General features: G+C 31.5%; 1 protein-coding gene and 1 long non-coding RNA gene across 3 annotated transcripts in view; one reads left to right on the top strand and one right to left on the bottom strand.

Annotated features, from left to right (window-relative positions):
• LOC123265092 (tolloid-like protein 2) overlaps positions 1-14,455 on the bottom strand; it is an 84,639-nt gene that overhangs the window by 55,813 nt on the left and 14,371 nt on the right. The window lies entirely within an intron of this gene.
• Positions 4,908-6,039, top strand: LOC123265175. The gene is made up of 3 exons (XR_006509518.1): positions 4,908-5,072; positions 5,331-5,553; positions 5,754-6,039. It is a non-coding gene; the product is annotated as an uncharacterized LOC123265175 (long non-coding RNA).

The following is a 14,455-nucleotide window of genomic DNA, read 5'->3' as shown; positions in this document are numbered from 1 at the left end:
GCGGGGCTATATTTCTTCAAGTGTCTAGATGACACTATAATTTATTCAGATTTTTAAATTAATATTGAATGTTATAAAAAAATTATTTTGTGTTGCATACTTTGCTTGGCGGCGACGCCTAGGCACCGAAACGGCCGCGCGGAGCCCAATTTTCAACGTTAAAAATTTCTGTTACTATATAACATGGTAGTGGTTACCATTCTACATAGGAATAGGTTTTATTATTTTCTCTCCGTGTATGTTACTATATTTTGATATATCAAATTTTAATTTTTAACTTTCCGCTAAGAAAATCGAAGATTTTCAAAATTCGGGAAGTTAGTGGTTTCACCCCGTTTTGCGAAAATTGAGTTTTCATCAGATCTCGACGTTTTAAGGTCACAGGAAGCTTTCCTGACTATTCCCGCGATGGTGTCCGTGCGGCTGTATGTGTGTATGTATGTATGTGTGTGTGTGTGTGTGTGTGTGTGTGTGTGTATGTATGTGTGTGTGTGTGTGTGTGTGTGTGTGTGTGTGTGTGTGTGCGGATGTGTAAATAAATTTTTGTCGTATACGGTTTCTCAAAAATGCATCAACCGATTGAATTCTACGACACGTCATTCGAAAGGGTTTATTAAAACTTAGATCTGATTAGATTTGAGAGTTGATCTATCGAGACATTCCGAAGAAATTAAAAAAAAAATTTGAATTTTTATGTTTTTTTAAAAATAACTGTAAAGCGTGCGAAAAAATCATAGTAAAAACATGGTTACTTTTTTTGTGCTTAAAAAACTGCGTCGAATGCTTTTTCAAAAATGAAAATCAAACGACGGATTCAAAAATCATGGTTGATTAAAAATTCACAAAAATTTTTTTTCAGTTTTTTCAAGATATCTTCCAGATTTCTCAACAAACAATATAAACTTGTATATTTTCTTTTTGTGCTTAAAAAACTGGGTCTATGCTTTTTTAAAAATGAAAATCTAACGACGCATTCAGAACAGAGTTGCAAATAATGCATTGAATATTATAATGCATTTTTAATAAATTAGAAAATAAATTTTAATTTGTAATTCTTTTTTTTTTTTCAATTATCCATTAAATTTTAATTTTCAATTTTAACATATGGCATTAATTATTTAATGTTATTTTTTAATTTTGTTCCATCATGAATAAAAATATTGTTTTTAATGTTAAACTTATGAAATAGAAATACTTATTTCTATTTTATTTTGCACACTATTGCTATTATCCATTAAAATACTCATTTCTAAATCAGAATTTTTGAAATATTAGATTGTTTGAGGATGTGCAAACAATTGTTATTTTATAAATAATAATATCGGTATTCAAAATAATTCAAAATTTAAAGTTTTTAGTTCCAAAATTTTTGAGCTGATTAATGTTATAACTTTTCGTTATCACGAAATTTTGACACTAAAATCAACAATTTTTCAAATATTATTATGATTTAATATTATTGTTCTAAGTCCTAATTTTGTAAAAAAAAAATTTAATTTAAATTATTTTTCGCGCCACCGCCATCTCTTACTGTATTTAGGGCTACAGGTGTCGTAATAATGCGCCGGACGGTTAGTACAGTGGCGCTGTTGGCGTTTTGTTGACAACAACTGTAGATTTTGAAGCGAAGAAATAGATCAACAAACTCTCAGTACTTTTCGTTCTTAGATTTGGTTTTACTACTATCAAAGAAACAGTGATAGTTTTCTTAAAATTTATAAAACATATTAATTATTAATGTGATATTTATATTTAATTGAAACTAAAAAGTTTTTTAAAACTAAAGATTCACTTGTTGTTACATAAGTTTTTAAGGTTATCGATTATTGTATGAATTTCTTAGTGTATTTTAATTATTGATATGTATAATTATCACCATTAGCATATTTTTATAATAATTCACTCATTACTATATTACATCCATTTTTAAAAATGTCCTCAAGTTCAAGTTCACCAGATCGAAAGAGGATACGGTTTTTTGAAGAAGCCAGTTTTTTTGTCGAATTATTATGAAAAAATTACGAAATAAATTCAGAATATTTATGGCAATACAATAGAAAAATTACGGTATATTAACAGCATTTAAACCATAAATATACCGCATATTTACTGTATATCTGCGGCACTATTGCAGCAAAAAACCGGAAAAGAAGATCCCTACTTTCTATTACCGGCAAAATATCAAAAATATGCTGCTTTACTACTATTTTTCAATAGCTTGAAATTTTTAACTTCCCACTAAGAAAATCGAAGATTTTCAAAAATCGGGAAGTTATTGTTTTCACCCCGTTTTGCAAAAATCGAGTTTTCATCAGATCTCGACGTTTGAAGGTCATAGGAAGCTTCCCTGACTATCCCCGCGAGGTTGTCACGGTGTCTGTATGTATGAGTGTGTGTATGTGTGTGTGTGTGTGTGTGTGTGTGTGTGTGTGTGTGTGTTTTTTTTTTTTTTTTTTTAGGGGGGGGAATCCTTTTTACGGATTCTAGGCATAGCTGTTTGGCCTGGATATGTGGCGACTCGACGCAGCGTCATACTAAAACTCGACACTAACGCCCCTACCCACTAAACCCTAAACCCCTTTTCCTTCTTTCCTCTAATCCCTCATGGAAACCGCCGTCAGGCATTACTTCGTGAAGGGAGGATCTAGCTACTGCTCTTCCTTCTGGTGGCTAAGGTGTTAACTACCTTCCTTCTATCTTCTGCTATTTGCTCTTTTTCTTTCGGTGGAACGCAAGTCTTTAAGGATGTGTGTGTGTGTGTGTGTGTGTGTGTGTGTGTGTGTGTGTGTGTGTGTGTGTGTGTGTGTGAAAGTATGTGAACCGCTTATAACTTTTGAACGGCTTGACCGATTTCATCGCAGTTGGTTCCATTCGAAAGAGCTTGACCAAACTTAGATTTTGAAAACTATTTGGACCGATTCAGATCAATAGATTTTGAGAAATCTTAAAAAAACTGAAAAAAAAATTTTTTTTAAATGTGGTTTTTTTGGAATAACTTTAAAACGGCTTAAAGGTTCAATTCCAAAAACTAATCAGCTCTTAACCTCAAAAAACCACGTCGATCGCCACCAGTCCGGTCAAAATCGGTTGATTCATTCAAGAGATATCGTGAACGAAAGAAAACCGAAAAAAGTGTTTTTTCGGAATAACTCCAAAATTCCTAGCGCGATCAATTCAAAATTTAAGATTCTTTGTGAGGCTTGAAAAACTGCGTCGAATGCTTCTAACCGCGTAAAAATCGGTTTATTCATTCAAAAGTTATTGTGGTTTAAAAATTCAAAAAATAGTGTCTTATCAAATCTATATCAGACTTTTGAGCTCGAAGAGCTTTAAAGGATAGGAAAGCAATCTCTTTGAGCTCGGAGAGCTCAAAATAACCCATAAATTGTATTTTTGAGCTCGAAGAGCTCAAAAACGTCATTGGTGTAATTTTAAGCGCCTAAGTATGGAATTAGCGGGAAGTTGCAGGGATGGCCTTTAGGGTCAACCGTTTTCCTAATTTTTTTTTATAATATTATAAATTATCATGAATAATTTTTAAGAGGTTGATGAACAAATTTCTCGATTATTACTATTATTAATAATTTTTAGTCTAGACCGGGATTCTAATCCTGATCATTTAGTTACGCGCCGATGGCTCTACCAGTTGAGCTATCAGATACACTATCCATATCTATTTACTCAGTCACCTAATAAGACTCACCGAGTAATAAACACAACCGTCCATCTTACGGTAGAAAGCATTATATCTTCAATTATATCAGTATAAACGCGGCAAAATTATAGTATATCTTTGGTATTTTTACCGTAGAAATACGATTTTATTTTTGTAAAATTATAGTAATATTATAGTTAATACATAGATTTTTTACGGTAAAAGTTCTAGAGTTTTACAGTAATTTTATAGTATTATTTCTGAACTTTGCAGCAAAAGTACGGTATAAATGCTGTATAACTATAGTAAAAAAACTGGCCAAAATGACCACAGAAATACCGTATTATTTCAGAATTATAACGGTAAATTTACAGTAAACGCATTAATACCGAAAATTTACGGTATTTTAAAAACCGCGAGGGCGTCCTTTCGTCAGATTTTTGATGGTAAGTATTAAAAATTTTACTCTAAAATTAATTTATAATTTGATTTGCTTTTTTCTGAAAAATGTATAAAATATGAATAATTCACATGTTCTCATTTAGATTTACAAGTCAAAAAGGGAGAGTCACAGTTACAGCATTTATCTCGATATTCACTGTGTTCAGTTAACAGGCCCAGCCGCGATGAAGTCGCCCCTGGGGGACTCCCAATTTCACGAGCCGCACCTGTCTACCACTAGTTCCCGCAAAAACTAACCGCCTATGAAAGCTTAGTTTGACTGATCACGCCATGTCTCGGTCGTGTGGTTGGCCGATCGCTCCGCTGCCACGCGCAATTAGCCTTCTTTCCCAAGTTGACGAGGAAGAAGACGCATTATTATTATTATTATCTTTCGCTTCACCGTCATTGAGTCGAACATTTCGCTATCCCGCTAAATTAATTCGCTTAAGTTATAAAATTCCGCTTTTTCCCTTAATTGATTATTAATCCGCTTTAATAAATTGTGCTTATTTTTATTTTGAGTCTGTTTCAGATAATTTGTGTTATTTGTGCAGGAATTCACCGCTTTTCCAGTGCCGGTAGTGTGTTCACCCACGTGTCAACCGGCTTCGCGTTATTATTCACACAGTGCTTGAATTATCCGTTTTTATTTAAATAATCCGCGAACTAACATATTAAATATAACTTGTATTTAGTGTAAATAAATTTCTAGTGCATATTAATAATAATATTTCTGCGTTTTAATTGAGATATCCAGACCAAAACCTGATCCTCCGCTTTCCCGCATTGTCAACATTTTACCCACTGGGAAAACGGATTAAAACTTATTTTGATAAAAGTTTTAATGAAATTCGACAACACTTAGAATCAGTAACAACAAACAATGGTTTTGTCTGTACAATAGCCGATGTATGGACAAGTGGACAAATGGAAAAGTGGGAGTAGAAGATTTTTGGGGGTCACAGTCAGTTGGGTAAGAGTGCTGAGATATAGTCAATTTAAAAATTTTAATAAAATAATGAGTATTTTATGTTGAGCATTTTAAATATTGAATTCATGATTTATTATTTATAAGTATTTACATCAGTGATTTCATTTATAAGTAGTATTTTCAATGTTGAATTCTTTAAAACCTTTTCATTTGTATTTTTATTTCTGTACTGTGAGGTGAATCATTTGATATTATAGATCACTGTATAAAAGGAAATAATTTTAAAATTTTTATTTCTAGATTGATCAAAAAAGCTTAGCAAGAAAATCTGCTGCTGTTGATTGCAAGCGTTTTCATTCGGGCACTCATTCATTCGATGCAATTGTTAAAAAATGATTTGATATTCATTCTTCATTTGGTCTCACTTCAGAAAATATCAGAGCAACAGTTACTGACAACGGATCAAACTTTATAAAAGCATTTAAGGAATTTGGAGTTGACGTTTCAGATAAAGATCTTTTTGGTAATTATTTCTTATAATAAATTCTACTGTAAATATAAATCACCAACAATGATTCAAGCTGGTTTAAATTCTTTTTTTTTTTGTAATTCGAAATTTGAATAATTGTATTAGAGTTTTTTTTTTAATTAATAATTAACTATTGAATTTTTCTTGACTGACTGATGTTTAATTTCTTACGATTTGTCTTGAATGTTATTTAGATTCGTCTGAAGTGAGTTGCGATGATGATGATGAAGACATTTTTGATGCTTTGGATGATATTTCTGTGAGAGCTGAGGAAGAATTCGATTTGACATGTGAAATAGCATTACCTCAACATTTGCGGTGTGCTAGTCATACGCTCAACTTAATAGCAACAACAGATATCAGTAAGGGTATTGAAGCATCTCAAGTTTTAAAAAAAAAGGCACACAAATGTTGTTCAGAAGTGTTCATCTTTGTGGAAGCAACTACGATCTCCGAAGAAGAACGAATATTTTAAATTATATCTAGGCGTTTCCCTGAAAAAACCAGTCATAACGAGATGGAACTCGTTTTACGATTGTATAAAACAAATTTTAAGTGTGAAAGATAAATTACTACAAGCAGATATTCAGTATCTACAAAATAAATTTTTTAAATCAGATTTTGTTTATCTCCGTGAATATATTACATATACATCAGATTTAGCACTCGCGATAGATCGATTACAAGCCGATAACTGTCATTATGGCATACTCTTTCCAGTTTGCCTAAAGTCAAAGTTGCAAAAATTGCTTGGAAGCAGAAGCATTTCCGTGTGTCAACCATTGTTGCAAATAATTATTGACAGTGTTAACATTCGATTCGCTAATTTTTTCAATTTTCTTCAGTGTGGAAAAGATGCAGCAATAGCATCTGTATCTCACCCGAAATTTAAAGGCAGTTGGTTGGGTTATTTTTCATCTGAAATTCAACTCAAAGTTTTTGAATGGTTTGAAGAAGCAATCAAGGCAGAAAAAATTGAAAAATCGCCTGAAAATTCTCAAAATACTACGACAGATGAATATAATTTTGGTGACTTTGAAACTAATATTATTTCAAATTTAAAAATTTCTGAAACTCAAGCTGCTGTTAATGTAGAAATTACGAGTTATTTAAGGTCTGCTAACCAAAATTATGATATGCTAAATGATCATCCATTGGTGAAGAAAATTTTCTTAAAATATAATACACCGTTACCATCTTCAGCTTCTGTCGAAAGACTCTTCAACTATGCGACTATGAAGAACTTGCCTAAATATAATAGATACAGTGACACAAATTCCGAAATCCGAGTTTTAACAAAAGCAAATGCTTCAAAACATTTATAACTAATGACATATCTACACGGAAAAAAATTTCTGGGAAAATTTACGATACAACTATTGTAAAGCTGGACTATACTTTTATTACTATTAATTGTCAAATATTTTAGAAGAAAAAATACTATTTATTCATGATAAAATACGATATTACTATTGTAAAAAGTAAGAGATGAAAATTTCCAGTGCTGCCTCTGTATCTTTTCAATAGAACTATAGCAAATTTTACAATAGTTGAATTGGAATGTTTCTCAATTAGTTTGAGTGATGGCCGTGCACAGCGCTAGACTTCGAGTTTATGTAAATGTTAAAGGATATGCCTCTTAGTTCATCTCGGATAGCGTAGAGGGACAGTCTCTGGCTACCAACACAGAGTTCTGGGTTCGATTCCCAGATAGCACGAAAATGTCGCTTTCTTTTTCGATTACTGTACAGGTACCAATTAGTCCAACCTTCTATCTCTCTCCCTCCTTAATATTTCTTTAAAAAAAACCAACTATAAATTTTTACAATAGTTGAATTGTAAAGTTCACAAACACATATTGTTTAATTTGCTCTATAGTATTCGACTTTTTACGACTCTTGCTAGTCTTATTTGTTGGATAAAATTTACAATAGTAGATCGTAAAAATTACTAAATGAGAAGTATAGTCCACTGTTACTATTTTATTTAGTAAAAATTACAATAGTAAAATAGTAAAAACTCCTTCAATTTTCTTTCCGTGTAATTAATTGTTTCTTTAATTCTTAAAAAATTGTTTATTCTATTAAGGGGGATGGCCACTGTGACGATCGAAAAAATAGGTGATTTTCGGGAATTTTTTTGACTGGGATAATAAAGGAATTTGGAGATCGGGTTTTTTTTTTGTTTTATAAAGTATACATTAAAGATTATTCTCCTAAATTTTTATCAAAAAATATCATGTTGTTACAAAGTTATTAGCATTTTTGTGGAGCACCAAAAAAATTTCCCCCTCCATGATGCGATCTCTAACTAAAAAACGGATTATCTAAAACAAAAAAACGAAAGAGCGTTGTAATCTGCATGCATGAGGTTATCGTTGCACGTAGGGGATTTTGAAAATTTGGATTGAAAAAAAAATGGTGTCATATTAAAAATTTTTTCGTTTTTTTCCTCATTTTTTTGGATTCAAACAGTCCTAACAAATCTTAAAAAACAAAATTTCCAAAATCTCCTACGTGCAACTATAGCTACTGAATAGACGAATACGGGAAAAAAAAAAGTTGCAAATCGGTTCATATTTATGCAAATTACAGTTCTCATCAGGTCAAAAAGTAGTTTCGAGAAAAACGCGTTTTCGTCGGAGTGCCGCGCGTGTAGTCATTTGACGCACTGTCACAAAAATGACTATAACTCGGAAAATATTCGGAATTTTGATACCAAACTCTAGATACATATTTTTGAATCTATAAACTCGGATTTAATAAAATAAAAAAAATTTTTTTTTTTTTTTAAATTTCACAGTGGCCATCCCCCTTAAGAAATAGTTGTATATGTATTTAATGAAAAAATTGTTAATAATTTACTTTAAATAAAGAAAATCTAATCACCGAAAAACGAATTTCTTACAAGATTTATGTATTCAAATCAGTCAATTTTCCACTTATGACTTTTTTGAGCTAAAAATTAAAATATTAATTGAAATAAATGTAAATAATTAAATGAATCTCATTTTAAATAGGAATATTTTTTTATAGTTAATTCAATTAAACTTGACATAAAATAATATTTATTTACTATTTGAATAAAACTTGCAATAAAATGATTTTTAATTTTTAATTCAATATTAATTACAATAAATTAAATTGTTAATGGGTAATTCATAGATTTACAATTGGCATTAAATATTTTTTTTGCTCGACGGGCAGAAAGCGTCAACTTTCGGCCCGCTGCGCTAAACGAAGTTACCCCTTTCTGCCTTCGTCGAGCAAAAAAATAGTATACACTCCACGGGAAATAAATAAGATAGCCTCAGATCACATGTAATTGTTGGCCACATTACATGTGATCTGAGACATTTCTTACTTTACTTCCCTAGGTGTGTAATATACTATATTTCAGTCAAAGAACAATATCAATTAAAAAAATAATGAGTAATGCATTGAATTAACATTAGAATTTTTGCAACTCTGATTCAGAAGTTATAATTGTGTAACAAATACATTTTGATCTCAAATGTGAAAAATTATTCTTTGAGCTTGAAAAGCTCGAATATTAACCAAAAACACATTTTGAGGTGCTTCAAATTCAAACATAGCGGGAAGATCTAGGGTTGGCCTACGCGCTCAACCAATTTCCAGATTTTTAATTTTTATTTTTTCATGTACTCTTTATAACGAAATTGTTCAAAGTTGTCACATGTGATTATTTCGTTTTTATTATTATTAATATTTTTGTGAATGTTTCGATTTTTTTTTTAATTTTTCATCACAAACTACCATCTTTTTAATAACTTTTAAGCTCTCCATAATCATAACCTTAATACAATAACTTGATTAGTCCAAATCCATTCATAACTTTACGATCAAAAGACACACAGAGATCATTAAAAGTTTCCCCAAAAAATCGAAACCCAAGAAACTCTGACTTACATTCTAAATAATAACAGCAATGAAAGTTTCTAAATTAATAATAACGATTAAACTTAACAGTGAGCAAGAGTTTTAATAGCCTCACGCGAATCATCGAAGCGATGCACACTATCTATATCTCCTCACCCGTTCATACGTCTACTTATCAGTGCTCAGTACCCACTGTCTCTCTCAGCTGATTTTGATTCGCTAAAACGTTCTCTCTCTTTCAATAGGAGTCTCTTTTCAGAAAGCTTAATTGGTTCGCGTCAATTAGCGAGCGAGCTCGTTAGCGGTAAGCGCCGGACGTCGGGTATTGCTTGTCTTTTTTTCTGCTAATACTACTGCTACTGCTGTACTTAAGAAGATACGATGGACAAATCGGCTATTATGAACTGCTTTTAACTGCAGCATTTCAGCCATTACCCATTAGCTCTAAATTTTAATTTTTTTTATTGCACAATTCAAAGCCGGTACTTTACTCTTACTTCGCAAAATCAGTTTTGCTACGGATGATCGTGTAAAAATGTCAAATTTTGAAAAAAAAAAAAAATACTTTAAGTTTTCACAAAAGATAGGAGAAATAAAAAATTTTATTAGATGACAATAATTATCACATTTCCAAAAATTTTGTTATTGATTATTTTTAATAAGATAAATATTTGATTTTTTTAAGAAATATAATCATGAGAATTTAAAAAAATTTTTAAATTGAAAAAACAAACTGATAAAAACTAATAATTTTAAAAAATAGTGATGATAAAAATCTCCGTACTTAATTTTTAACAAAAGTCACAAAAATAATTTCCTTCGTGTTAATTACTTTATGTTGAAGTAGCTTCACGCATATTATCACATTTACAAACACAATTTAACAAATGAAATTAGCAAACAGTGTCAGATAAGATTTTTCTAAGAGTAAAAGAATGATTTTCATTTTATAAGTTAATTTCTGAAACTTAACTCTCTTAGAGCAAAACAACTCAGTGATCATGCGCCACCTGTCGGAGTTTTGTGATACTACTTTTGATCAAAAGTCATTTGTAAATATATATGACCGTATCAGACGAGATATGGACATGTAAAAAATTATAAATGAAAATGTCCTCCCACATATGCACATATTAAACCATATGGAAAAATTTTTCACGGATAAGTTCAAGTTTTTAACTTTTTTTTTACTGCATAATCTTCAAAAATTAAAAAAAAAAATTAGGAAAACGGTTGATCCTAAAGACCATCCCTGCAACTTCCCGCCAATTCTATACCCAAACGCTTGAAATTGCACTTATGACATTTTTGAGCTCTTCGGGCTTATAAATACAATTTGTGTATTATTTTGAGCTCTCCGAGCTCAAAAAAATAGCTTTTATATGCTTTTGAGCTCTTCGAGATCAAAAGTTTGATAAAACACTATTTTTAAAATTTTTAAATCGCAATAACTTTTAAATAAATGAACCGATTTTCACGCGGTTGGTGGCATTCGACGCAGTTTTTTAAGCTTTATGAAGAATCTTCAAATTTAAATTGATAGAGCGAAAAATTTCGGAGTAATTTCGAAAAAAACACTTTTTTTCGGTTTTCTTTCGTCAACGATAACTCACGAACAAATCAACCGATTTAAACCGAACTGGCGGCGATCGACGTGGTTTTTTGACGTTAAGAGCTGATTAGTTTTTGGAATTGATCGGTAAAGCCGTTTAAAAGTTATCCCAAAAAAACCACTTTTGAAAAAATTTTTTTTTGTAGTTGTTTTGCAATTTCTCAAAATCTACCGGTCCGAATCGTTCTTAAGTATATTTAAAATCTAAGTTTGGTCAAGCCCTTTCAAATGGAACCAACCGCGATCAAATCGGTAAAGCTGTTCAAAAGTTATAAGAGGTTTATATACATCCACACACATCCACACACACACACACACACACACACACACACACACACACACACACACACACACACACACACACACACACACACACACACACACACACACACACACACACACACACACACACACACACACACACACACACACACACACACACACACACACACACACACACACACACACACACACACATAAATACATAAATACATACATAAATACGTCGAGATTCGATGAAAACTCGATTTTCGTAAAACGGGGTGAAAACAATAACTTCCCGATTTTTGAAAATCTTCGATTTTCCTAGTGGGAAGTTAAAAAAGACAACTAAGTTTATGATGTCACAAACTAAATTGAATACTTGCATGTAAGAATCTCTGAGGAATTCATCATGAATTTTTTTTACACAGCTAGTGTAGAACGATGTACTTTTACAAGGCCTCGTACTCGTGTCTCGTACAAGCTTGATAAAATACCATTAAAGCTCTTGAAGATTTATAAGATTCTTCATAAAATTCCTTGCATTAATAAATTTAAATATTAGACTTGATCTGCCGTAGGCATATAAAACTAAAAATATAAAATTGGTGGCTTGATGGACTCAATTTCATTATCAAGAATTTTTAATATAATTCGATTGAATTGTGTGTGGAAAAACAAACTCATTTTTCAAGGAAGGAGTAAATAAATGAATAATTAGATGAAGAGGGGATGTAATAAGTAAAAAAAAATTGTGTCGAGTAAGCAAAAGATACATGTGCGAAAAGATATTAGTGACGGATACATGAGAGCTGAGAAATGATGTACTTTCAACATCTCATCATATCATATCACTCTATTATCCGCAGACACGTGTACGTATATTATGTGTCCAGAATAGAGTTGAGTTACGTACGTCACGTAAGGAATTCCGTTGTTGTAATTTCTCTCCTCCCGGACCTGCCGCAATCCTGTCTGCCTTCCATTCTGTATTATGCCCACATACTCCCTGCCCTCAGCTAAATTTTTACTGAATTTCACAGCTATCTCTCTTGACAGTCAATACAATTAAATCGTTAAATGTATATGCTTCAAATTTTTACGAGTATCGATGTTATCTTTGAGTAATGTCTGATACTTTGTACTTGATAAGAATGATTCGTGATAACAATTTATATTTTATTGGCTTTAAAAGCTTTTACTAAGAGGAAATATATGATAAAATAAAAATGTTATTTATTTATCAGGCATCAAACTCTTAGTAGTCAGCTAATTAAACTTTTCAAAACTTACCTACCGATGTTGTTTTTAAACTGAAAAAGTCATTTAAATAGTTTTCTGTGTTATTACACATTTATTTATTTAAAGTTTCAATTATTCAATCAACTAAAAATACTTTGGCTTATTTAATTAAATATTTATTTGTCGAGAACTTTAGTTTTTTCCATCACCACCGACCGTTAATCTTATCTTTGATATTATTTTAACATTCTTTTGAATACTATAATTTTGATTTAAATCAATGAGTAATTTTTTTATGATTATTATTTTTAAATTAAGCTAGACCAACTCCGAATCCTTCATGTGACAATTGCTACTAAGTTAATATTTACGATTAATATTGTCATTAACATTCCTGGCTTGGTTCGATCTCAATATTAAAAAAAAAATTAGGAAAACGGTTGACCCTGAAGGCCATCCCTGCAACTTCCCGCTAATTCCATACCTAAGCCCTTAAGATTGCACTTATGACCTTTTTGAGCTCTTCGAGCTCAAAAATACAGTTTATGTTTTATTTTGAGCCCTCCGAGTTTAAAGAGATAGCTTTCCTATGCTTTTGAGCTCTTCGAGCTCAAAAATCTTATCAAAGTTCGATAAAACACGATTTTTTTCATTTTCAAACTGCTATAACTTTTGAATGAATCAACCGATTTACATGCGGTTGGCAGCGACCAATGTAGTTTTTTAAGCTCTATAAATAATTTGGAATAAAAAAATTGATTTGACGAAAAATTTCGGAGTTATTACAAAAAAACACTTTTTTCGATTTTTTTCGATAACGATATCTTACGAACGCATCAACCGATTCTGACGCTTTTGGTGGCGATCGATGCGGGTTTTCAAGGTTAAGAGCTGATTAGTTTTTGAGGTCGATCGGTTCAGCCAATTCGGAGATATTTAAAAAAATGAAAAAAAAAACTTTTTTTTTTCACTTTTTTTGCAATTACTCAAAATGTACTGGTCCGAATCGGTTCCAACTTACATGAAATCTAAGTTTGGCGATGACCTTTTGAATGACACCAACTGCAATCAAATCAGTCAAACCGTTCAGAAGTTATAAGAGGTTTACACACACACACACACACACACACACACACACACACACACACACACACACACACACACACACACACACACACACATATAGACGTACGGATATCATCGTAAAAATAGTCAGGCAAGCTTCTTAGGGCTTCAAAACGTCGAGATCTGTTGAAACCTCGATTTTTGCAAAACGGGGTGAAAACAATCTTCCCGATTTTTCGAAAATCTTCGATTTTCTTAGCGGGAAGTTAAAAATCATTATTGACTTTTAATGAATTTACAATGAAACTATCAATAAGAATCATTTGAGTTACATTGAATTCACCCGAAACCAGGGAAAGTACTGTCTCAAAATAGTAGATAGATAGGGGTCATTCCACCAAATAAGAACATTTTTACGGGGCGACCCTCGCGGATTATGTTTAAAATTTATGAAGGTGTTCTCTATCATAAGACAAAAATTCCCTGAGAGTTTTAGCTCTTAATACGCAGCAGTCTTGAAGTTATGATTTTTTGAAATTTTGGAAAAAATTTTTTTTCAACTTTTTCGTCAATTTTTCTGATATGAAAAACATTTTTAAACAAAATCGACAAACATTGTATTTTGTAGGAAAAATTCTCAGCTTTTGAATGAAAATATTTATTTTTTCATAAACTCATCAGAAGATCCTTAAAAATCGAATTAAAGTGGAAAAATTGATTTTTTTCGGTGTGCAGCCCAAAATTCTTCAAATTTGAATTTTTTCTGAAAGCTGAGAGTTTTTACACAAAATACAGCGTTTTGCCGATGTGCATATTT

This window comes from Cotesia glomerata, linkage group LG5 (genome assembly GCF_020080835.1).
Source record: "Cotesia glomerata isolate CgM1 linkage group LG5, MPM_Cglom_v2.3, whole genome shotgun sequence".
Classification (NCBI taxonomy): Eukaryota; Metazoa; Arthropoda; class Insecta; order Hymenoptera; family Braconidae; genus Cotesia; species Cotesia glomerata.
This window is presented reverse-complemented; position numbering and strand designations above follow the sequence as displayed.